Genomic DNA, 25,865 nt, shown 5'->3' with positions numbered 1-25,865 from the left:
ATAACCCTGACAAGGTATGGAGGATGGTATAGATGGATGGATGGGCGGTTTGATAGATGGATACTAAGTGTAAGTGAAGCAGTGAGATGACAGGGCTGGAGAAATGGTCGAAATGTATTGAATGCTTGTGTCTCACAATAAAAGCCTTCCAGTGAATCCCCAAATACTGACCATGTGTGAAAGCAAAGCAGGAGTGGTGATATAAAATTGGAAATAGCACACACACATATATACACAGCTGTCAGAATGAGTACAGAGGTCGTAGGAGAAGGACATCGAGATATAACATCGCAAAAATAATTAACATGAACACTAAATACAGGTATTTAATAAAGGTTTTTGTTAATACAGAGGCTAGAAATGATATGACAACAGCCATTATCTCATAACGGGGGTGGCTCTAGCTTCAGGTGAAGGGGGTGGGATCATGATTTTGGGTTTGTCAATGATATGGTCCGGTATCACTGTGGTGCCATGTGGAAAAATTTTAAAAACCTATACCAATTTGAGAAGCTCAAAAGTGATTCTCATGCCATTGTTCACTATACACTATTTTTATTTTAAACACTGTAGCACCCCCCACCCCACCCCCCAATGCCGCCACTGTAAACCTAGAAGCATAGCTAAGCAGTAATGCATTGAAGGGGTATTGTTTTCATTTCTCTGTGTTGATCCACCTATGAACAAATTGCATCAAATACTAATTTAGACCAAACTTGATGGAACGATTGAGTGTCATCAAAGAGGAATGTGATATGATTTTGAGGTCAATTCACTGTCAAAATTTGGGATCAATGCATATTTTACATTGACCTACAGGTTACTATTAAACACTAGTATAATGTCATACTTACTTATTAACTGTCTGTGGACTGTCATCTCTCACAAGCTGCTCTTTTGCATCTCCTCACTTTCTACTACTATTTACTGCACTTGAACTACTGCCATTATTGTATATAGATTTGATTTATATTCCCCTAGAACAGGGGTGGGCAACTTGTTCCAGAAAGGGCCAAGAGGGTGCAGGATTTCTTTGCAGCCACTGATTCCACCAGGTGATTTCACTGATTAATATCACTTTGAGCAGATGGAATCAGTTAACCCTAACCCAAATTAACAATAAATCTTTGAATCTTTGAACTGAACCTTTGATACTTTACCTTGATATTGGTCATACAACGTTTGTCCTTGAAGAAGATGAAAATGACTTCATAAGGGAACTGCGGCCCATTGGTGCCAGTGCTTATATTGTAGCGTGAAGTGGGTGAGATTCTAAAGCTTCTCTCACACAGAAGGTGCATACAAGGTGTTTTACTGGCAAGCATAAGCAGGTTCTAGTCCTCAGCACTCACCGTCAATACCAGTGGCTGCCAGTGTGTGCGCAGTAGCATTTAAGATAAGATAAACTTTATTGCTCTCACAGAGGAGAAATTCACATGTTACATCAGCTCTTAAAAACACACAAGAGTGTGTGCAAGGATAAGCAATAATAATAATACTTGTAACAGTACAATAAAATAAGAAAATGAGGTAAAAATAGAATATACATATATATATATATATATATATATATATATATATATATATATATATATATATATATATATATATATATATATATATATACGAGATCTGTTAGAAAAGTATCGTACCTTGTTATTTTTTTCAAAAACTATATGGATTTGATTCATATGTTTTTACGTCAGCCAAGCTTGAACCTTCGTGCACATGCGTGAGTTTTTCCACGCCTGCCGGTTGCGTCATTCGCCTGTGGGCAGGCTTTGACTGAGCACTGGTCCACCCCTCTCGTCGTTGTTGACAAGTTGGGACATGCCTGTCTCGGCTTTCAGTGCTTACCAGTCGAGTGAGTATAAGAGAAATTATGGAGAGCTGGGCATGTCCCAACTTGTCCTCTAACACTCCGAAACGGAGGTGTTCCTTTGTCTCGCCTCATCAGCGAATCGGTTGTGACGCGCGGCTTTCCATGACAAAATCAGGCGAATGACGCAACCGACAGGCGTGGAAAAACTCACGCATGCGCACAAAGGTTCAAGCTTGGCTGACGTAAAAACATATGAATCAAATCCATATAGTTTTTGAAAAAATAAAAAGGTACGATACTTTTTTAACAGACCTCGTATATATATATATATATATATATATATATATATATATATATATATATATATATATATATATATATATTTATACGAGGTCTGTTAGAAAAGTATCTGACCTTTTTATTTTTTGCAAAAACCTGATGGATTTGAATCACATGTGCTTGCATGAGCCAACCTTGAACCTTTGTGCACATGCCTGAACTTTTTCACACCTGTCGATTGTGTCATTTTCTGGCAAGCAGCCTTTCTGTGAGGACATGTGTAGCGCTCTTGGCAGATTTTCATTGCAAGGAAAATGGCGGAACGACTGGAGCAGCACTACTGCATCGTGTGACTATCCGAGAAATTGTGGAAGAGGAGGGCATCATTTTTCGGAGTCCAGCATGTCCTGTGAGACTTCAACACAAAGGTGTATTTGCTCTGCCGTCAGCAGCTTTCGCACGAATTTCGCCGCCACTCTTTTCATGGCCAAATCTTCTGTCACAGTGGAATGTGCTGAAAAAGTGCTGATGTCCACCTCTTCCGCAATTTCTCGGATAGTCACACGACGGTCCCGCATCACCACAGCATTCACTTTGGAAATGACCTGGTCATTTCAGCATGTTGATTGCCGACTGGAGAGAATGGTTTCCACCTGACTGTCGCCCAGTTTCTGGCAAAATGTGATGCAGTAGCGCTGCTCCAGTCGTTCGCCATTTTCCTTGCAATGAAAATCCGCCGAGAGCGCTACACATGTCCTCACACAAATGCTGCTTGCCAGCAAATGACGCAATCGACAGGTGTGAAAAAATTCATGCATCCACACGAAGGTTCAAGGTTGGCTTATGCAAGCACACGTGATTCAAAATCCATATGGTTTTGAAAAAAATAATAAGGTCGGATACTTTTCTAATAGACCTCGTATATGTATATATAGGTGATTGCGTCAGACAAGCTTGAACCCTCGTGCGCATGCGTGAGTTTTTCCATGCCTGTCAGTTGCGTCATTCGCCTGTGAGCAGGCTTTGAGTGAGGAGTGGTCCAGCCCCCTCGTCGCTGTTTCATTGCCAGGAAATGGCGGAATGATTTGGGCTTTTTTCCATCAGAATTTTTTCAGAAACTGTTAGAGACTGGCAGCTGGAAACCATTAGAAAAATTTATCTGGCTTTCGGTGAAAATGTTACGGGTTTGGTAGAGAATAAGGAGTGTTACTGTCGCTTTAAGGATGGCCCCCAGCAGCTGTGGGGCGCGCCGCGCTCCGAAGCCGCCATCAACAGACTGAATGACCATTTCATTTCTAAACGGATGGCTGTCTGGATCCGTGACCATCGTGTGCCATTTCTCTGGTTATCACAAGAGCTTGACATCGATTTTCTGGCAGATTTCACTTTTAACAAGAGATTTTGTAATGGAAAGCCGAGCGGAGGCTTCGCGCGTCACGATGGATTCGCTACTGGAGCGAGACAAAACCACCTCCGTTTTGGTCTCACAGGACGGCTTTGAGATGGCGTTCAGACAGCTGTCGGTGGTTTTTCCATCGAGTGATTATCCGTGAGGCTTCATCACGGCGTTGCTGTGCGCCATGTGGCACCGCCGCAATGCGCGAAGCCTCCGCTTCTCTTTCCGTGACAAAAACTCCTGTAACAGTGGAATGTGCCATTCATTTCCAAACTGGACGCTGTGTTTTATCCAGGACGTCGTCTGACTAGCACAGGAATTGTGAAAACACGTGGACATCAGCACTTTTTCGGCACATTGAGACAGACGTGCGGAGGAATTCTGCTCGTTGCGGCGGTGCCGCATGGCGCAAAGCAACACCATGATAAAGCCTCACATGAACCATCAGTAGCTTGTCTACCTTCTTAAGCCCAGGTTACACATAGACGGTTTTGTCGGCGGGCAGTATGTAGACCGAAGTTCGCGGTAGTTCCGGCTGTTTTCGCGGTGGAAAGGGGCAGAGCATTTCACCGGTGTTTTGAGCGCCGTACAAGCCGCAAATGCGCGGATAAAACGCCGCTAAATCCGCCGAATAAAGTGGCGTTTTGACGCCGTAGCATCCTGCACACATCAGGCAACGGGGGTTAATACCCAGTTCTATCCATTACAATCGCAGGTTAAGACGCGCATGAGAACGGTGGTGTTCTGCTGCCGCCGATAATGCCCTGTGTACTGCTGGATTTATCCAGGCAAATCCTGCGTTACTCCAGGAACTTTTGCATATAGGCACCGCCCCCAGAGTATAATAGCCTGAAGCAGCTGTCAATGCAGGGGGAGGGAGCTCATCTCTCAGCTCATTTCTCAGCCTTTTGTTCTCCTTCCTTTTTCCCTCCTCAACGTGTTGCTCGACTCCACTACAGGGCTCTCCTCTGCTTCTGAACCAGACCTCTTGGTAAGTCCTTGCCGCTGCCAATTTACTTTTAGGAGGCATACTGGAGCTTCTCTGCAAAAATATCTGGAGCTGGCCGTGAGTGAGAGGCCTGCATGCAGCGCGCTAGCGTTTTTATATTGACCGCTGCCTTTCGGCCGTTTGGAACGCCGTTAACCGGGAGGTGGTATTTAGAACGACGTACTTTCCGCTAGCACCGCCGTTTTGTCTGCATATGTCGCCAGTTAAAACGCCTTTGAGGAGGCCGATGTGGGCTCTATCCCCGTTTTACATGCCGTTAGTTAGGGATACAACGGCGACCGCCAATTATGGCGGTGTAAACTGCGGCACTACAGGAAAGAGCAAGATGACACGGCAATTAAAAACTATCAAACGCCGTTGTTCGCGTTGTCTCCATCGTCACGCGAATTCTCCAGGAGCTCTCCCGGAATTATTCGACATGTTGAATAATTTTTTGACGATTCCCGGTAAAGCCGGAACTAAGCCACGCCCCCTAGTGCCGGCGTTGACAACGGCGTTTGATCCTTAAGACGGCCAAAAACTCTTCTGGGACGCTTCCAGGAGCTCTTACCGTCTATGTGTAAACGGGGCTTTAGTGTTTTTGGCATCCTTGGAGTTCAATATTTCCACCAGTTCCTCCTCTGTGAACTCAGCAAACCTCGCTGCAGACAGTTTTCTGCTGTTGTTGACATGTTTGTTGCCATTTTTTCAACCAGCGTCTGTCAGCTAGTTCCTGACCTTCGTATTCCGCACTCTGATTGGCTAGCTGTTGGCAGTAAGCTCTAACACTATTGGTCAGTGGGAACCGATCCAATATAACTTTTGGTCCTACCCTTTTTGGATCCTTTTGGATCCAACATAACTTTCTGGTGCTAAGCATGCCAAAATACAGGTAAATGATGGACAGGAAGGCTAATCTGTTATTGGCAATTGCAATCTGAGTGGAGAACATATATATATATGTACGTACAGTGAGGAAAATAAGTATTTGAACACCCTGCAATTTTGCAAGTTCTCCCACTTAGAAATCATGGAGGGGTCTGAAATCTTCATCTTGGGTGCATGTCCACTGTGAGTGACATAATCTAAAAAAAAAAAAAAATCCGGAAATCACAATGTATGATTTTTTAATAATTTATTTGTATGTTAGTGCTGCAAATAAGTATTTCAACACCTGTGAAAATCAGTGTTAATATTTGATATAGTAGTAGTCTTTGTTTGCAATTACAGAGGTCAAATGTTTCCTGTAGTTTTTCACCAGATTTGCACACACTGCAGCAGGGATTTTGGTCCACTCCTCCATACAGATCTTCTCTAGATCTTTCAGGTTTGGAGTTTCAGCTCCCTCCAAAGATTTTCTGTTCAGTTCAGGTCTGGAGACTGGCCAGGCCACTCCAGGACCTTGAAATGCTTCTTACGGAGCCCCTCCTTAATTGCCCTGGTTGTGTGTTTGGGGTCATTGTCATGCTGGAAGACCCAGCCATGACCCATCTTCAATGCTCTTACTGAGGGAAGGAGGTTGTCTGCCAAAATCTCACAATACATGACCCCATCCATCCTCCCTTCAATACAGTGCAGTCGTCCTGTCCCCGTTGCTGAAGAGCACACCCAGAGTACGATGTTTCCACCCCCATGCTTCACGGTTGGGATGGTTTTCTTGGGGTTGTTCTCATCCTCTAAACATGGTAAGTAGAGTTGATTCCAAAAAGCTCTATTCTGGTCTCATCTGACCACATGACCTTCTCCCATGCCTCCTCTGGATCATCCAGATGGTCACTGGTAAACTTCAAATGGGCCTGGACATGTGCTGGCTTGAGCAGGGGGACCTTGCTGCCCTGTAGGATTTTAAACCATGACAGCATTATGTGTTACTAATGTAATCTTTGTGACTGTGGTCCCAGTTCTCTTCAGGTCATTGACCAGGTCCTCCTGTGTAGTTCTGAGCTTTCTCAGAATCATCCTTACCCCACAAAGTGAGATCTTGCATGGAATCCCAGACCGAGGGAGATTGACAGTCATCTTGTGTTTCTTCCACTTTCTAATAAATAATCATAACAGTTGTTGTCTTCTACCAAGCTGCTTGCCTGTTGTCCTGTAGTCCATCCCAGCCTTGTGCAGGTCTACAGTTGTGTCCCTGGTGTCCTTAGACAGCTCTTTGGTCTTGGCTATGGTGGACAGGTTGAGTGTGGTTGATTGAGTGTGTGAACAGGTGTCTTTTGTACAGGTAACAAGTTCAAACAGGTGCAATTAATACAGGTAAAGACTGCAGAATTAGAGGGGTTCTTAAAGACAAATTAACAGGTCTGTGAGAGCCAGAATTCTTGCTGGTTGGTAGTTGTTCAAATACTTATTTGCAGCAGTAACATACAAATAAATTATTAAAAAAAATCATACATTGTGATTTCCAGATTTTTTTTCTTTTAGATTATGTCTCTCACAGTGGACATGCACCTAAGATGAAAATTTCAGACCCCTCCATGATTTCTAAGTGGGAGAACTTGCAAAATCTCAGGGTGTTCAAATACTTATTTTCCTCACTGTACATATATAAGTACATATGCATATATATAAACATGATTGGGATTGAAAAAGAGACAGGAGCATCTTATTTACAATATGTGAAGTGGAGTTTAGATGTGATAAGGTGACATTAGTGCAGGGGTTTGTAAACGAGTTGTTATTGCACATGATTTATGGACATATTAATATTGCACGTGATTTGTGGGCATATTATTGCATGTGGTTATTTCACAGTGTTATTGTACAGGCTGACGGCAGCAGGGAGGAACAACCTGCGACATCGTTCCTTCTTGCACTGACGGTGCCTCAGCCTGTCACTGAACGAGCTGCTCAGCTCCACCGCAGTCCGGTGCAGAGGGTTAGAGGAGTTGTCCATGAAGAATTTGAACTTGGCTAACAGCCTCTCAGCCACCTCCTCCAGACAGTCCAGAGGACAACCCAGGACAAAGCTAGACTTCCTGACCAGCTTATTCAGTCTCTTTCTCTCCCGCTCTGTGCTGCCCGGGGCCCAACAGATGACAGCATAGAGGACAGCAGAGGCTACAACAGAGTCATAGAAGGTCTTAAGCAGAGGCCTGCTCACTCCAATGTAACATGTAAAATCTCGTCTTTGTCTGCTGTATTTTTGAGTATTTTTATCATGACCAAAACACTCGCCACACCCTGACAAGTGACGAGTTAGTGATGAGTAGCTAAGAGTTAAATGTGGAAGTGCTTCACTCAGTCTGTGTGAGAGATGCTTTAGACTCCTCCTGGACAGAATAAAAGTCCATCACTGGTGAATTCCACAGCAAGGACTTGTACCCAATAACTTATGAATGGACTGAAACATTGTAGATGAATTATCTTGTCTAAGGTCACATGCACGTAGTATTAAGGACACACCTGGAATCAAACTCAGTCTATATAATCATAGTCCAATTCCTATCCCATAGCGACACCTGCTCTGCATCTTGTGTGATCTTTAAAGGTCACATTCAAGTTTGTACCTGTTGAACTCAGAACATTTTGGAGACTGGTTGAAGTCTTGTGTGTTAGTCGAAGATAACAAATTCAAATTTACATCAGAAATTATCAAATCTCAACTCCACACAGAACCAAATATTCTAATGTATATTATAATGTCATTGTATAGTGAAATTTTATCATGTCACTGAAAAGGAATTTGCAGAAAAAGTAATTTGCATGTGTCAAACATGTAAGAGCCAAATGTTGCTCTCTCTTGGTGCCCATTCTTTTTCAGATTTGTTTTCATTAGTTTGTGGGAAGAAGACTGGTAGTACAACATTACATCTCTTAGGTGACACACACACAATAAAATGGTCTCACTGAATGCTGCTGTGGAGCAACACAGTGTGAAAGTGAAACAGCAGCATTTTTCCTGCAGCTAGCACGTCATGTAGAAATAGAGTTTGATAATCAAGCACAATGTTCACAACTATATGATGAGCCATATTTAATTTGATGGCCTGGACAATGATACAATTCATTTAGCTTTACTTGTGCAAATTATACTGCTGGACTTGAGTCATGACCATACAAGCAGCTGGCAGATGTTTGGAAAGACAAGCAAATAAAATTGACAAAAATAAAACATGCCATCATATAATACTGACAATTTATTCAGATTCTTGGCCAGAAGATTTTTGTCATATCAGTGGTCTATTTATGCTCTCATTGTCCACTTTATTACAGACACCTTTCTTGTACCAGTTTGGAACTCTTCTGGTCTTTTTAACTGCCTTAACTACATTAATTCTTCATGGCATAGATTCAACAATGTGCTGAAAATGCTCCTCAGAAATTTTGGTCCATGCTGACATTGCATCATGCAGTTGTAACTTCACAGCACTACTGCAACCTGCCTAAATCGTTGATACAAAACAGTAATAATCCACACTTTCGTTATGTATGCTAAATTACCACCCAAACATCTCAACGCCATATCAGAAATTGAGACTCATCAGAACAGGTAATGTATTTCCAATCTTCTGTTTTGTAAATTAGGTGAACACATGCCATTGACAGCCTCAGTTTTGTGTTCTTAGTCAATAACAAGTGGAATTTGGTGTTGTCTTCTGCTCTTCAAACCAAAATGCTTCAAGGTTTGACATGTTCAGAGATACTCAAGTGCAGTTGTTATACTGGACAATGAGATGTTTTCTGGATAATTCATGGATTTGCACGCATGTGCATCAAAGCACACCTGTGCCACCAAATCTCCCTGAAGTGAAGCTGTAAAGTGAGGTTTTGACTCCCCCCCACAAGTGTCTCCTTGTATTTTGATAAATGATTGTTGGTATAAATATGTGCTGTCAACCTGCTTATGTAAGGTGCATCCGAATATTGACATGTTTAAATACCACAGCTCGATTTTAGACAAGACGTTTGCTGGTCTGTGACCAGCAAAAGCTGGTCTTGCTTTCTTCTTCACACAATATCAATACATCTTCACTCCACAGGTGAAAAGATGAGTACAAGTGGTCTAACTACCAATGACACCTACATTGTGTTGCGCATTGCATTCTACCAAATGGAAGACAGGGCCCTCAGTGTGAATGAGGACAATTGTTCTGTAATTCAAGAGATCATTGTTTTTTTTATTGTGTAATGAAGGACAAAATAGAGGTGAGTATGACAGTAAAAACAATGTTATTGTTGTTAGAATATCAAAATTAAAAGTGCACCAATTAAACAATTACACTATTTAACATTCTGCACTAGGTTGGCCCAGCTGATAAGAACATATCAGAAGCAAAACAAATCTGATTCACTGTAAATTTGGGAATAAATTAAAATTATTAATATTTCAAATGTATTTCATGCTGTGACTTTTTTGGAAGTATAAAATTTATAGAAATATAATCAAATCCAATCATGAGGAAAATGTGAAAGTATATGATGCATTTAATTGTTGCTGGAAGAATCACAGCTGAAAAAAAAAATCAAATAAATAAATAAAAGAGTCCGTCTTAGATTGAATCGTCACACCTCTTAGACAAAGAACTGCCTCAGTGGAGAACGATAACAGAGAGTCATCTCGACTGCCAGGCAGCATCTCTGGAGGGTGAATAAATGAATCTTACAAAGGGCCACACCAGCAGGCTCAGAAGAACCTGTCGCTTTTACTTTGAAGCTCCATCTGAGAACAATACTGGAAAATAGGTCTATCACTGTCAACAAGCACACTTCTGCTTAGAATGTCCAGAGTGCAGCCGCTAGTTTTTGGTCTGTTATACCAATCAGTGCAGAAAGTAAGGAATAGAGTCTCTGTGTCAAGAGACACAGATGTCAGTGGTATTATGTTCATCGCTGCAGGAAAGTGGGTATGGAATTGCATGGCATTTTGTGCCATTTGGATTTTCATGTTGATATGATGAAAGTCACAGTGCGGATCAGTTTATCGGGTCTGGTGATGAGGGGTTTTGAAGTCCTGCTAAAGGGTAAAGTGTGCGTCAGCTGCGTTTTGTGCTGCTGATAGCACCACAAAGCTTTTGCATTGTTAATAGTGAGGTGCAAAACCTTAGTATTAAGGATCTTAATGTCAAATCAATAAATGCTTCTGTATGCATAATGCTATGACTTTTTGCGCACGTCGTCCAGAATGTGGGCCTAATGTACTGATCCCATATAATATACAAATAATGAATGTTTATGAGATCAATGGTACGAGTATTTCATGAGGTGAAAGCTGGAACATAATATTCAACCCAGCTTCACCTCGTTGAATGGTTTGTTCCAGCTTTCACCAAATTAAATATTTGTTCCATTGAAAGAATGTAAAAACATTCATTCTTTGTTTTATATAATGGCTAAAATAGATCCTTGTCATTTGATGTTTTATTAATTTATAAACAACAGAAAGGGACTTACATTTTGATATTCCACTGCTGCTAAAGTCCAAATTGTGACTTGTAGTCCGGTCATGCTGTGCACTGACTTCTATAAATAAAGACTTTGTGTAGTTCCTCAGTCCAGCCAAAAATCACGTCAGCTTTTCATCTGAACAGTTCTTCATGCATCCAGACGGCTTACATTGCAGTGGATTTGTGTGTGTGTGTATGTTTGTGTGTTACAAGAATTAGCAGCGTCAGTTAGCTCAATCAAATCATCTTCTCGGTCGAGTTCTTGTCTCCTGCGCTTGCGTGCGCACACACATAACTGGGTCTGCACTTGTGCGCATGTGTACTATAAAAAAAAAAGACTGTGTACATCCTCAGTGCAGCGAAAAAATCACATCAGAAATTAGTCCAGCTTTTTATTTTAACTTTCTGCTAACAGCCTCCAGACAGCAGAGTGGATTTGTGTTGTGTGTGTGTGCGTACGTTGTGTATGTGTGTGTGTGTGTGTGTGTGTGTGTGCACGCACATATGTATGTGTGTGTGTGTGCATGTGCTAACATGAGCGGGCATGTGTGCGCACGTGTGCGTGCTTGTATGTGTGTGTGTGTGTGTGTGTATGTGTGCATGCAGAGTGCAATGGTACCAAATGTATGGAACGATATTTGCACTCTAAATGGAACCAAACCGGACTCTAAATACAATGCATCACAAATGGTAGGAATAATCCATGTCACGTGACATACAAGCCACCAATCAAATAACAAGGATCCACTCAGCCTTTATATAATGAGTGATAAATTGAGTGGGTTTTTCAAAATTTCATGCACTGGGTTCGACGTTGCAGGTGATTTACTAAGGATAATTATATAACGGATGAGCTGTTCGTGTCTCAGCATTTGTTTTCTGTATAATAACACTGTAACAAATTTTTATTTTTGTTTTGTTCCTGGGTACACAGTGTGTTTTCTTAACCTGTTATGCCTTAAATTAATAGAAAATAGCTGTTATTCTACAGAAACTTTGCTTCTGTGATCAGGACAATGATATTTTGAAATTTGTTAGTCTTCTAGAATATTCTTTAACTGCTACAACTGTCCAGAATTTTCTAGAAGTTTCCAGAATTATCTAGAAATTTCAAGAAACTTTTAGAACTTTCTAGAACGTTAAAAAAAAAATAAAATCAAAGTTTGTGCTGAATGTAGTCATTTTTCCATAGACTTTAGACATAAGCAGTTGAAATATATAACACTTTGAAGCCAAGAACAAAAATTGTGTTACATAGTGTAATTAATGGCTCAGCATTTGTTGTCATAAAAGAGTCAAATGTATTACAAATTGTAATATTTTTTAAATGTATTTTTATTTATATATTAATAGTAATAATAGCAACAACAATAATAGTAATAATAACTAATAATGCTACAATACAATTTTAGAGAAAGAGACAAAAAGAACCTGATAAAACAAAACACAACAGAAAAGATAAAACCAACTAAGGCCGGGTTCACACGGCAGGACAATTAGGCCGATATCGGACCCGATCTTCCCCTTCCGACAATCTTAAGGATGCCCCGACAATCGTGATGACGCTAAAGATAATCTTATCAGATTTTCCTGCCGTCTGTGGTGTGTTAAGAGCGCTCTGATCAGCTCAGAAGGGCGTCAGGAGTGCTCCGATCACAAATTGGGATATTCAACATGTTGGATTTTTTTGGCCCGATATCGCAGCGTGTGTTGTGTCCTCCGACCAAAACAAGCTCACAGCCTGCTGAATGTGACGTTCAGCCAATCAGAAAGCGAGGTGACAGACGTACGGAGCGGAAATTAAAATCAAAACAGCTGTTCTGACTTACCAGAAAGTCTGGTGGTTGCGCTGTCTCCACTCCTTTAAAGAACATCTTTTCTTTTTCTTTTTGTATTTTTTTCCCCCTCTTTTAAATAGTCCACAAAGTACCTCCGTTTGTTTACTCTGAAGTCACGTTTAATCTCGAGAGATTTTGCGAGATTTCCTGTCTGAGCTGTGAATGTCCGTGTGTGAAATCTGTTCTTGTGTGGTGTTGCTGTCATTACTGTGTGGCTGAACACCACACACTGTATGACCAAACCTGTTAGAGCTATGATTTTTTATCTTCATGTGTGTTGTCTCTCAGGTTTTGGAAACCTAAAGATAATTTTAAGATCCTGCCGTGTGAACCAGGCTTAACAATGAACATAAATAAAGAAATATAGAAATAAATAAGTGTTTCCTGAGAACACCTAGTGACTCTTACACCTCCACTTCATCCCTGTCTTATTTAAGTTTAATGACAATTTGTTTTGGTCAAACCATATTTTCAATTTGTTCATTTCTTCAGTGATTTCCTCTAGAACTATCTGCCAAGGTAGAAAACTGCTGCATCCTAGTAAGAGCAGAATACTACTGGAATCAATTTGAATAAGGAAAGTTGTTTGTTTTTTTTTTTTCACCAAAATGGATGCTGCACTCACTGCAGTTTATTGTCTAGAATAGTCCCAGATTGCATTTCAGAGCTTCCACAATTCAAACATTTTTGTGCGGGCGGTGTTGGGGGGTAATTTTGGGTTTCAGCTTTTTTGTTTTTCACCACTTTCATCCCTGAATCTGTCAATCGTGAGTCACTTTTGTGCAGATTAAAGTCACTAACTGGGACTCCTGTCTTGTTGCACGAAAGAAACGAGAGTGGTCCTCCGTTCTGTTCACACAGCTCCAAATGCTGCGCGGCTCTCTTCCGAGTCAAGTTAGAATGATAGAGTCCAGTCAGAATTAATAAATTCAAAGTGAAATGCCGTTTAAATCAAATTATACCTCTTTCCAGATGTTGTAATACAAACAAACTGCAATCGATCAAAACGTTTTTTTCCTCCTAAAATGAGACGTCCTGCGGTGACGTGCAGCAGCAGGCTGAGCTCAGCTCAGAGATATGGACAGACAGTCATGCCAAAATGTCTGAAAGGAAATGCTTTTGACAAAATCTACATATTTTGTTTATTTTTATTTATGTCCAGAGATCAAGGATCCAGTGACCAAAATGTTGGAAAACCTGTAAAGCCTACTTTTAGGACACAGAAAATTCACAAGAGGTATCAATAAGGGAATTATTAAGGAATCGGATCGATAAGCGGAATCAATAAAGGCATCGATATCGATAAAATCTTATCAATACCTAAGCATCACGGACTACTGAGAACAATTTAGGATTCCTATTTAAAGTTTGTGTTGGACTGTTACGCACCAGTGAGGAACAACAAAATGTAAGTCCCCTTTCTGTTGTTTATAAATTAATAAAATATCAGATGAGAAGGATCTGTTTTCGTTGTTATATAAAACAAATAATTAATGTTTTTCTATTCTTTCAATGGAACAAATATTCAATTCGGTGAAAGCTGGAACGTACCATTGGACTCATACACATTCATTATTTGTATATTGCACACATAACAGTGGGTGGTTATGTGACAAACAGCAGTGTGTAAATTTGGATTTGTGTGTGTTCATGATTGTATTCTTCTTGTGCTCAATCCTCAATCCTGTGCCACATAACTGAGTGTTTTGACGCCTTGGCAAAAAACAAGAACAACAAAAAAGAGAGATTTAATTGTTGTTCCATTGATGGTCAGCAAAATGGTGAATAATTCTGCTGCATTCTGCAGAACTGCTCTGTGTGTGCGGCACACAGAGAATGGGTGACATCAGCTTTGAGCATTTAGATGTGTGTGTGTGTGTGTGTGTGTGTGTGTGTGTGTGTGTGTGTGTGTGTGTGTGTGTGTGTGTGTGTGTGTGTGTGTGTGTGTGTGTGTGTGTGTGTGTGTGTGTGTGTGTGTGTGTGTGTTGTGGACCAAGCATGACACAGAGTATGTACAACATTATTTTAACTGGACTTTGAGCACTGGACTTTTTGTAGTGCTGCGCGCACTACAAAACTATAATTTTGTTGACATTAGAGAAACAAATTTCCAGTTTTTGTGAAATACAGCCATCACATCAAAGTGACTTTAAAGTACAGTGATGACAGTAAGGATCAGGGCCCGGTTTCATAAAGCAGTCTCATTTTTTAAAGTTACTTAGTCAACTACAGTTAGTTGCCCAGCATTATCCATCTAATCACTGTTTCACATCGACGGCTAAACTTGTGGATTATGTTAGTCGACGATTTTCACGGGCATAGCTGCCTCGCATTGCCAAGACATGCATCCAATGCATAAGAGTTTTGTTTACTTCTGGGTTGGTCATTGTCATAAACTATCCAGCCTTTGTTTTGTTAACTGGTTTTATTAACATTTACATACCCATACAAACTGCAGAATGACATGCTTAGCTCTTTCTTCTACACTGCGTTGCCTTGCGCCATGCGGCTCCGCCGCGATGCGAGGAATTCCTCCGCTCCTCTTTCCATGGCAAAAACTCCTGTAACAGTGGAATGTGCCGTTAATTTCTAAACTGGACGCTGTGTTTTATCCGGGACGTCCTCTGACTAGCACAGGAATTGCGGAAGACGTGGACATCAGCACTTTTTCGGCACATTGAGACAGACATGCGGAGGAATTCCGCGCGTTGCGGTGGAGCCGCATGGCGCAAAGCAACGCCGTGATGAAGCCTCACAGGACATGTTGGGGCATGTCCAGCTCATGCACACTTTCTCGGATAGTCACACGACTAAAAAGCCACTGACAGCCGTCTGAAATCCATCTCAAAGCCGTCCTGTGAGACCAACACGGAGGTGGTTTTGTCCCGCACCATGAGTGGCACGGTGATGCATCCGTCCACTTCTTTTTCCATGAAAAAAACTCCTGTAACAGTGGAATGTGCCGAAAAAGTGCTGATGTCCACGCCTTATGCCTTTTTTGTGGAAGTCAGACGACGTCCCGGATCAACAAAGCCTTCACGTTGGAAATGATCTGGTTGTTTCAGCGGGGTGTCAGCCTGTAAATCGGCGCGAGGAGCGCGCCGCTCTCAGACGCTGTGGGCGGTCTTTAAACCGGCTGGAGCACTCCTTAATCTGTGTAATCCCCATAAAATGGTCCCTGAAAGCCATCTGAATTTTCCGAATGGTGTCCACCTGGAGGTCTCTCACAGTTTCTGGAAAAAATTGATGCAGCAAAGCTCCAAATCGTTCAGACATTTATTCGCAATAAAAATCCGACGAGAGGGGTGGACCACTGCTCACACAAAGCCTGCTCACAGGCGAATGACGCGACCGACAGGCGTGAAAAAACTCACGCATGCGCACGAAGGTTCAAGCTTGGCTGATGCAATCACACGTGATTCAAATCCATATGGTTTTTGCAAAAAATAAAAATGTCCGATACTTTTCTCACAGACCTCGTGTGTGTGTATATATATATATATATATATATATATATATATATATATATATATATATATATATATATATATATATATATATATATGTGTGTGTGACTAAAAAGATTAATCCAGGTTTTGAGTATATTTCTTATTGTTACATGGGAAACAAGGTACCAGTAGATTCAGTAGATTCCCATGAATCCAACAAGACCAAGCATTCATGATATGCACACTCTTAAGGCTATGAAATTGGGCTATTAGTAAAAAAAAAAAAGTAGAAAAAGTGGTGTTCACAATAATAGTAGCATCTGCTGTTGACGCTACAAACTCAAACTATTATGTTCAAACTGCTTTTTTAGTAATCCTGTGAATCACTAAACTAGTATTTAATTGTATAACCACAGTTTTTCATGATTTCTTCACATCTGCAAGGCATTAATTTTGTTGGTTTGGACCCAAGATTTTGTTCATTTACTAGTGTACTTGGGGTCATTGTCTTGTTGAAACACCCATTTCAAGGGCATGTCCTCTTCAGCATAAGGCAACATGACCTCTTCAAGTATTTTGACATATCCAAACTGATCCATGATACCTGGTATGCGATATATAGCCCCAAAACCATAGTAGGAGAAACATGCCCATATCATGATGCTTGCACTACCATGCTTCACTGTCTTCAATGTGAACTGTGGCTTGAATTCAGAGTTTGGGGGTCGTCTCACAAACTGTCTGCGGCCCTTGGACCCAAAAAGAACAATTTTACTCTCATCAATCCACAAAATATTCCTCCATTTCTCTTTAGGCCAGTTGATGTGTTCGTTGGCAAATTGTAACCTCTTCTGCACATGTCTTTTATTTAACAGATGGACTTTGCGGGGGATTCTTGCAAATAAATTAGCTTCACACAGGCATCTTCTAACTGTCACAGCACTTACAGGTAACTCCAGACTGTCTTTGATCATCCTGGAGCTGATCAGTGGGTGAGCCATTGCCATTCTGGTAATTCTTCTATCCATTTTGATGGTTGTTTTCCATTTTCTTCCACGTGTCTCTGCTTTCTTTGTCCATTTTAAAGCATTAGAGATCATTGTAGATGAACAGCCTATAATTTTTTTGCACCTGCGTATAAAGTTTTCCCCTCTCCAATCAACTTTTTTAATCAAACTACGCTGTTCTTCTGAACAATGTCTTGAACGTCCCATTTTCCTCAGGCTTTCAAAGAGAAAAGCATGTTCAACAGGTGCTGGCTTCATCCTTACATAGGGGACACCTGATTCACACCTGTTTGTTCCACAAAATTGATAAACTCACTGACTGAATGCCACACTACTATTATTGTGAACACCCCTTTTCTACTTTTTGTACTAATAGCCCAATTTCATAGTCTTAAGAGTGTGCATATCATGAATGCTTGGTCTTGTTGGATTTGTGATAATCTACTGAATCTACTGGTACCTTGTTTCCCATGTAACAATAAGACACATACTCAAAACCTGGATTAATCTCTTTAGTCACATAGCACTACTATTATTCTCAACACTACTGTATATGTATAGATCTGATCACATGGGGGCCGGTCAACCAGGTGTGATCACACACAGCACGGGGAGGGACCTCTCAGCTCATCACAGCACACTGACAGCTGGATGACAGCTCAGTGCACACATTGCAAACACAGAAACCACCACCAGGACAGGTATATAAATAAGTACAACAATACCTACATATGCAATTACATAACTAATAATGAAAATTAATGACCACATAACACAGAGGCATGCTGGTCTGGGCACTGAACAGATGGGGGGGGGGGGGGGGGGGTGTCTGCTCACAGCCGCTGCTGTTGGATCTCTGCTCCTGGACGTCCCAGCTGAAGAACCCGTACCATGTTTTGAAGGACATGAACTTACAACATTCCTCCATGAGATGTGTGTCTCTGCCTGCTGTCCTCATGTGGAAAAACATAAAACATATTTTGCCTCTGTGCCGGTCTGCAGCGGCCGCACACTGCGCACCTCGTCCATGTCCTTGTTGATTTCAGGCATTTTGCTGCACCATTTACAGAACAGCAATGATAATGCAGTGGTAAACTTTTTGGCTGGCAATCAGAGCTTTGCAGGTTCGAATCCCGTGGGTGGCATGCATTTTTCTTTCTTTTTTTTCACAGCAGCTGTGTGATGTGGTTACACATGCTCCAGCTGCTCACCCTTGTTCCTGTGGATGAAACCGTCGCAGCGGGGTTGTTCACGCCTGCCCGTCGGCTCAATGTTTTCGTGGTTCGCTCATACGAGCTGTTCTGCCATGATTCGCCCTGATTTGTATTTATTCATACTATGTGTGAAGGGGCCCTTATTAATGAAACAAGCATAACATAAACTGTTAACTCTTTAAATATGCCCAACATTTTCAGTGAATGATTATTTTATTCTCTCTGTGAGGAAGCGGTGTCTTGGCTGCTGAAACCAAGAGCAATTACTGAACACACAGGTTTCAAGTGTGCAGCATACAGACTCATTGACAACCCCTTAAATGCCCTGTTGATCTTGATAATCATCTCATTGTGTGTGCAAATCTTACCCATTTGTATGTTCACATTACACAATTTTGCGCACTTGGCTGGATACACCCCAAATTGCATGTTCATGGAGGGAAATGTTTTAAATGGACAATATGCACTATTTTGCATTTTTGAAAGGTGCAGTCCTCAGAGCACACCATTAGTAAATCAGTATGGACTTTTTTAAAAGTTGGCTACAGAGTTTGTGCACATTATTACACACGGAAACCTGAGGTAACTCAGATCCGTTATGTCTTGTCTGTGAGGTGGTGTAGTGTACCTGCCACAACTGTAGGGGCATTAAAAATATATTGCCACATAGATTAAACAAAAATCAACAAATGAATGATGTAACCAAATCACCGAAGATCACAATAACTGCCATGAAATAATGCTTTTTAGATGTGAGTTAACCAGGAATAATTCAGATCCAGTCTACTCTGCATCCATATATCTCAGTTGGGACTCCGGTGAGGGCGGTCACATCTCCTTCTCTCTCCTGTCTTTCTGTGTTTCTCTATCTCTGTCAGACCTTCAAAGTCCCAACTTCACCAGACTGTGAATTCTTCGAACTATATTTGGAATAACCATGGAATTGATCAGCTGGTCTCTCAGTGCTATTGACAGCATTCTTTTCAACAAGGAAATCAGGGCTAGGGACCCTGCATGCCCAGATGGAACCTATCCTGCATGCTATGTTCTCGACACCTGGGAGAAGTGGCACGTTGTGTGCTTGGCACCACTCTCCATGGAAGACGTTGAGGATTTATTCTTATTGGCTTTTATGGCAGGAGGGCTTTTGCTGATTAGGTGCTCAGTGAATAGTGCAGGTTGTGAACCAACCAAAGGTTTAGTTGGTACTATACACGCCAAAGTGTCTTTGAGCAAAGACACTTCACTCCAAAATGCTTAAGCCTGTGTATGACATTGGGATGCCTAGCCCAGTGAGCCTTTATCTGAGTTTGAACAACAGCCGCTGTCATTGTTCTTTTTTTTTTTTTTTGCTTGAAAGCATAATGACACATGGGAAGTGGTCAAGTGGTTGGTGTCCTGTTTTGCAGTGCAGCGGGTTCTTGGTTGAAAGAACCCTGACCTCTAGTAATACTGTGAGAAATCTTGGAGTCATTTTTGATCAGGATATGTCATTCAATGCGCATATTAAACAAATATGTAGGACTGCTTTTTTGCATTTGCGCAATATCTCTAAAATTAGAAAGGTCTTGTCTCAGAGTGATGCTGAAAAACTAATTCATGCATTTATTTCCTCTAGGCTGGACTATTGTAATTCATTATTATCAGGTTGTCCTAAAAGTTCCCTGAAAAGCCTTCAGTTAATTCAAAATGCTACAGCTAGAGTACAGACAGGGACTAGAAGGAGAGAGCATATCTCACCCATATTGGCCTCTCTTCATTGGCTTCCTGTTAATTCTAGAATAGAATTTAAAATTCTTCTTCTTACTTATAAGGTTTTGAATAATCAGGTCCCATCTTATCTTAGGGACCTCATAGTATCATATCACCCCAATAGAGCGCTTCGCTCTCAGACTGCAGGCTTACTTTTAGTTCCTAGGGTTTGTAAGAGTAGAATGGGAGGCAGAGCCTTCAGCTTTCAGGCTCCTCTCCTCTGGAACCAGCTCCCAATTCAGATCAGGGAGACAGACACCCTCTCTACTTTTAAGATTAGGCTTAAAACTTTCCTTTTTGCTAAAGCTTATAGTTAGGGCTGGATCAGGTGACCCTGAACCATCCCTTAGTTATGCTGCTATAGACTAAGACTGCTGGGGGGTTCCCATGATGCACTGAGTGTTTCTTTCTCTTTTTGCTCTGTATGCACCACTCTGCATTTAATCATTAGTGATTGATCTCTGCTCCCCTCCACAGCATGTCTTTTTCCTGGTTCTCTCCCTCAGCCCCAACCAGTCCCAGCAGAAGACTGCCCCTCCCTGAGCCTGGTTCTGCTGGAGGTTTCTTCTTGTTAAAAGGGAGTTTTTCCTTCCCACTGTTGCCAAGTGCTTGCTCACAGGGGGTCGTTTTGACCATTGGGGTTTTTCCGTAATTATTGTATGGCCTTGCCTTACAATATAAAGCGCCTTGGGGCAACTGTTTGTTGTGATTTGGCGCTATATAAATGAAGTTGATTTGATTTGATTTGATTTGAAACCCAATCCCTACCCATTCTCCAAAATGGTGTTGTGTCAGGAAGGGTGCCCGGCGTAAAACTTGTGTCAAATTAGTATGCAGAGCCACCTCGGATCTGCTGAGGCAACCTCAAGTGAAATAAAAGGAGATGCCATTAGGATCTTACTTTTTTGAAAACACATTGATGTTGCTAAACAGTTCTGCGATGGGAATGCAACACATGTGCAATGGCCTTCTTGTAATGCCACTTTGGCTTGGTGTTATATGCCCACTGCTCCTAGTGGTTGGACTGTGTCTAACCGTAATTACGATGGGTTAAATGCAGAGGACAAATTTCATTGTATGTATGTATATGTACAATGACAATAAAGGCTATATTACAGTATAAATTACACTGGTCAAAAAAAAAAAAAATCTCGCATGGACTTTGAGAAGCGATTTAGGGTAAATTTGGGGTCCTGAATCCTAATCTGAGCTGAGCTTTCCGTGATCACATCACATTTTGTGCAGTTTGCATATTCCGTATTGATGGATTACGCAAAAGTTGCTCATTCACTCACGACAAAAGCAGCTTCAAAAGCATAGTTTTAAAACCAGGTTTGCGTTTATGGTGCCGAGGAGGTGTGCGAGACTGCAGCTTTTGCTTTGATGCTAGATATGAGAAATATACTTTCATATCTCAAAAATGTGATGTGATTGGCAAAAACTAACACCAGATTTGGATTCAGCGCCCCGAATGACCCAAAATCCGTTGGAAAACTCCATGCAAGAAAAATTGTGTTAACCAGTGATTATTAATAGATAAAATCAAGGATGCTTTTTCAGTGTGTACATCATGGAACAGACTGAATGGATTATAAAAGAGTAATATGAAGCATTCAGATGCAAAACCAAGTCTGAACTTTTTTTATGGAATGAAATAAACTTTTTAAATTGGAGATATAAAGGCAAATGGTAAAAAAATCAAATGAAATTCGTATTTTCAAATTCTTTAATATTTTTGCACACTTACCTAAGCCAAGTGCCAAGTGCATGTTGGCCTCAACTTAAAAAAAAAACAAAAAAAAACAAAAAAAAAAACAAAACGAAACTGTGGTTTTGGAGATACTGGGTTTTGCATCAGAAGCCCTCATATCTTCTACTTGCAAATCGGCACACAGTGATGTTTCTCCATGACAACACCAAATATAAAGTAAGAAAGGGGGATTTAAGCTGTTCAAAGTTGCTCTTGAACAGTTTGCTCTGGAGATTGGATGCTGCTCCCCCCAGGAGCAGTCAGTTTCCAATACCATGGACATTGCCTTGACCAACACTCTGAGAAGGAATTATTTCCACAAACTGCCAGCTTGCTGCTGGGGAGCAGAAGAGGAAGATTAGAAGTCCTCTCCCAGCCAGCAGAAATATACAATAGGTTAAACCACCTGCTGGCCCGAGGAGCTTTTGTTGCAGTCTCACCTTCCTGGGATGTTATAAGAGGTGCATTAAATGGGAGTTTTTCCTTCTTTTTGTTTTGAATACTTCTACAGTGGTAATAATACCACAGCCACGTGCAACACTATGTCATGTGTCTCTTTTCTGTTTCTGTTTTTATCCTCACCTTCATCTTTGCTCTTTTTCTGCCCGCGCTTCGATGTTCTCACCTCTGTGCATGTTTTGCTGTAGCTATCTCTTCTCTCCCTACAATTTTCCAATGTTTGTCTGAAGTATTAAGGGGTTGTTGCCTCATTGGATAGAAATAATTGATTAATACTTTGATCCAATTAGTGCTCCCTCATGCAATTAATCAGCTGGCTGAGGTTGGAGCTGCTTCATCAGTCGGACAAAAAGGCAGACAGATGCTATAGGTCTGGTGTGTGATGAACAGTGAACTCTTTCTTGCTCCTCCTCTCTTTTTCTCTCTTCCCTATTTTCCACACACCTGGTTTTCTGTCCTCTTTTCACTGTTCTGCCATCGCTCTTCAGCTCATAGCACATTGTTAGAATTCTTGCTGAACACAAGAATTGCCGGAAAGCGATTTCCTCCAGATAATCCAAGCAAAACCGATACTTTATATGTGGTTCACAACACAAACGTATGGGACACGTAAATGCAGCAGGGTCCGTCACACCGGGAATACAGTTGACCTTACATGTGTCATCTACTTATATTTATGTACATCTTAAAATTATTCAATTCTGTAAAGACTTGAAAAGTAGAAATGGTTAAAAAATAAATAAATAAAGTAAATAAAAGAGCATAAATCAAAGACAAATGAAAGTGTGGTGATTAATAAAGAGAGTTTAAAGAGGCTTTATATAAATTCAGTCAACAAAAACATGAGAGATTTTACGAGTAAAAAAAGAAAAAGAAGAGACAGCCAAGGTTGAAAAGACATACACAAGACAGTCAGGGAAATGGAAAAAGTTGGTACGTTCAGAGGAAATGATGGCATGATTGGTGGCAGGTGTGACTGTCAAGTGATTGAGGAGTGGGAGAGGAAGAGGGCATGATGTGCACCAGTTAGGTGCCAAAAATATAAGGTTAGTGCATTGTTAAATTTGGAAGAGAGTGTATAGCTTTGCCAACTTTTTTGTACATGGCCACTGTAAATTTGATCCTCATCACAAACTTGTGATTGTAATTTTTGACTGCTGATCACTGATCTTTAGTACTGATTTTTTTTTTTATGACTCTGAACCATTTGGTCCTGTAGTAAGGATTGTTGTAGTCCGAATCATAAAGATGAAAAATTAAAGTTTGGGTCAAAGGAATTTAACTCAAAAGAATCAAGGTTAAACACTTAGGAAAGCATCCCTCCTTGATAAATCTGCAACAAATTCAGTTAGCTATTTCCAGTGGTGGGCACAGTTCCAATAACCGATAATTATCGAAGATAAAGTTTTCATTATCGGATTATCTTTTCAGATAACTTTGAAAACCCTTATCGGACTAATTATCTTACGATAAATTTTTGTCTGATAACTTTTAGACCATTAACGTGGTAAACAAAAGTGAATAGATGTGCAGTTCTACCCTCTGCAAACAGAGGAGAGCTGTTTCTAGAAGAAACTGCTCTATCCTCTGCAAGCAAAGGAGAACTGGTCACCAAAAGAAAAAAAAAATCTTTTTTTTTTTTTTTTTTAACCCCATACTGATACGCAGCCAATATCACCCAAGTCATCCAGAGGCATACATTATTAACTTTTGGTTCAAATTTTAACCAAACTTATTTCGGACAAGTTATTTAAATTAACATGACTTCTGAAGTTTTATAAAGGGAAAATATCAGATATATGTTTTAGTTTTATAGTAATGCACAAATTTTTAAGGTTTTAGTGTGGGGCCGGCTGTATCCAGGTGCATTATGGGTGGGGTAATCTCAGTACGTTCACGACAGGAGAAATGCATTTCAGACACTCTGATCAGGACAACAGCATTAAACTCTAGTGCCTAAAACTCACATGAATATACTCTCTGGGTTTATAGACATTTTTATTGTGTTTGCTTTCATTAAATTCCACGCATCTTAAATGTAGCAAGTACAAACACAGATTATCTGGAATTTTGTGTTTGCAAGTTTTCAAGGTCTCTACTGCCATCTACTGGACAGCAGTGTTCATGGCAGTATTCAAACTGAAACTGGGCTGATATTTTCTCATTGTACGTGCAAAAACCACACGTCAGACTCATGTTTCCAGAAGCAAAATGTATACAGAAGCTTTTTTTTTTTCAAACTTAATTTACAAAAACTCTTGATGGGAAACATCAAAGTTAAAATAAAACAAAAAAACATTGAGAACTGCATTGATACACTCTGATCGGGCTACACTTTAACCATTGCACACGGACAACACCATTAACATCGCAACATAAAACTGTTTTTATGTCATGCCTAAAACTCTCATGAATATATTCTCTGGGTTTATAGACGTTGTTATTGCATTTGTTTTATGTAAACATGCAAGAAGCACAGGCTGTCTCTCCATTATTTTCAATGGGAGCTGCTGTGAGCTACGCTCACTTCCTGATCATGTCATTCTGGAGGAAAGTGAAGTTTGCTCTTTAACGTCTTGATTATTGTTCTTTACAACACTGTTTGTCCTCTTTGTTCCAGACTAATATATATAAGATGTCTGAAATTTGGTTTGCATTTATTAAATTCCACGCAGATTAAACATAGTAGACACAGATTATTTGTTATAATTGTTTTAGCAAGTTTTCAGGGTTTCATGCATGCAGTCTCTTATTAATGTGATGAAAAGCATAAAAAATACATTATTGTAGTATAATATTAATTTACAATTGTCATCATGCGGATTCTCTATATGTTGTTTGACCAGCAACTCTCTGGCGTGCAAGGGATTATGGAATACATCTAATTTATCTTGACACCAGTTATATCAGACGCTTATCTAATTACAACTTGGCTTCTTTTTTTTTTTTTTTTTTGAAAATGACCATTTTTAACAAATAAAAAAAATGGCATATTTTACAAAAGCACATTTATCTGTAAACACCAGCACATGACACACGTCACATTAATGTGTTGGTTTACATAGAATGAATCATCCATTCAGTGTGAGTGGAGGCACATTGTACCCAGAATGCCATATGTCTGTGTTTGTTACAAAACTTCAGAATTAGTGCATTATTCAACATTAAAAGATATATGTTATATCTTAACTTTGTAAAATGACAGAATTGACATTAATGGAGCTATTCTATCAGTATTCATTTTATTTATACACCAAACCATAACTCAGCACTACTTTATTTTCCAAGACCTCAGCCTGATGGCAGTGCTGTGAGCTTTGCAGCTCCTCTCAGTTGCTTCTATGCTGGAAGCCATGTAGTAAACAGAGGTTTCCAGCAGGGAGCAGGATGCTCAAAGACAGAAATGCTGACTCATTGTTCGCATCTGTTGTTGCTTTTAATGCTTCCAAAAGCGTTTGTGGTGTTAAAACTCAAAATCAGCTTGTTAGTAGTTGTAAGTGTACCAGAGACAATATTGGAATTTAT

The 25,865-nt window shown here is 40.5% G+C and overlaps 1 protein-coding gene across 1 annotated transcript in view; it reads left to right on the top strand.

Annotated features, from left to right (window-relative positions):
• LOC117506558 (cadherin-22-like) overlaps nucleotides 1-25,865 on the top strand; it is a 766,928-nt gene that overhangs the window by 369,357 nt on the left and 371,706 nt on the right. The gene's annotated exons all lie outside the window — the stretch shown is intronic.

The sequence above is a fragment of the Thalassophryne amazonica genome, chromosome 3, assembly GCF_902500255.1.
Source record: "Thalassophryne amazonica chromosome 3, fThaAma1.1, whole genome shotgun sequence".
Classification (NCBI taxonomy): Eukaryota; Metazoa; Chordata; class Actinopteri; order Batrachoidiformes; family Batrachoididae; genus Thalassophryne; species Thalassophryne amazonica.
Note: the sequence above shows the minus strand (reverse complement) of the source record. Positions and strands in the feature narration are given on the sequence as shown.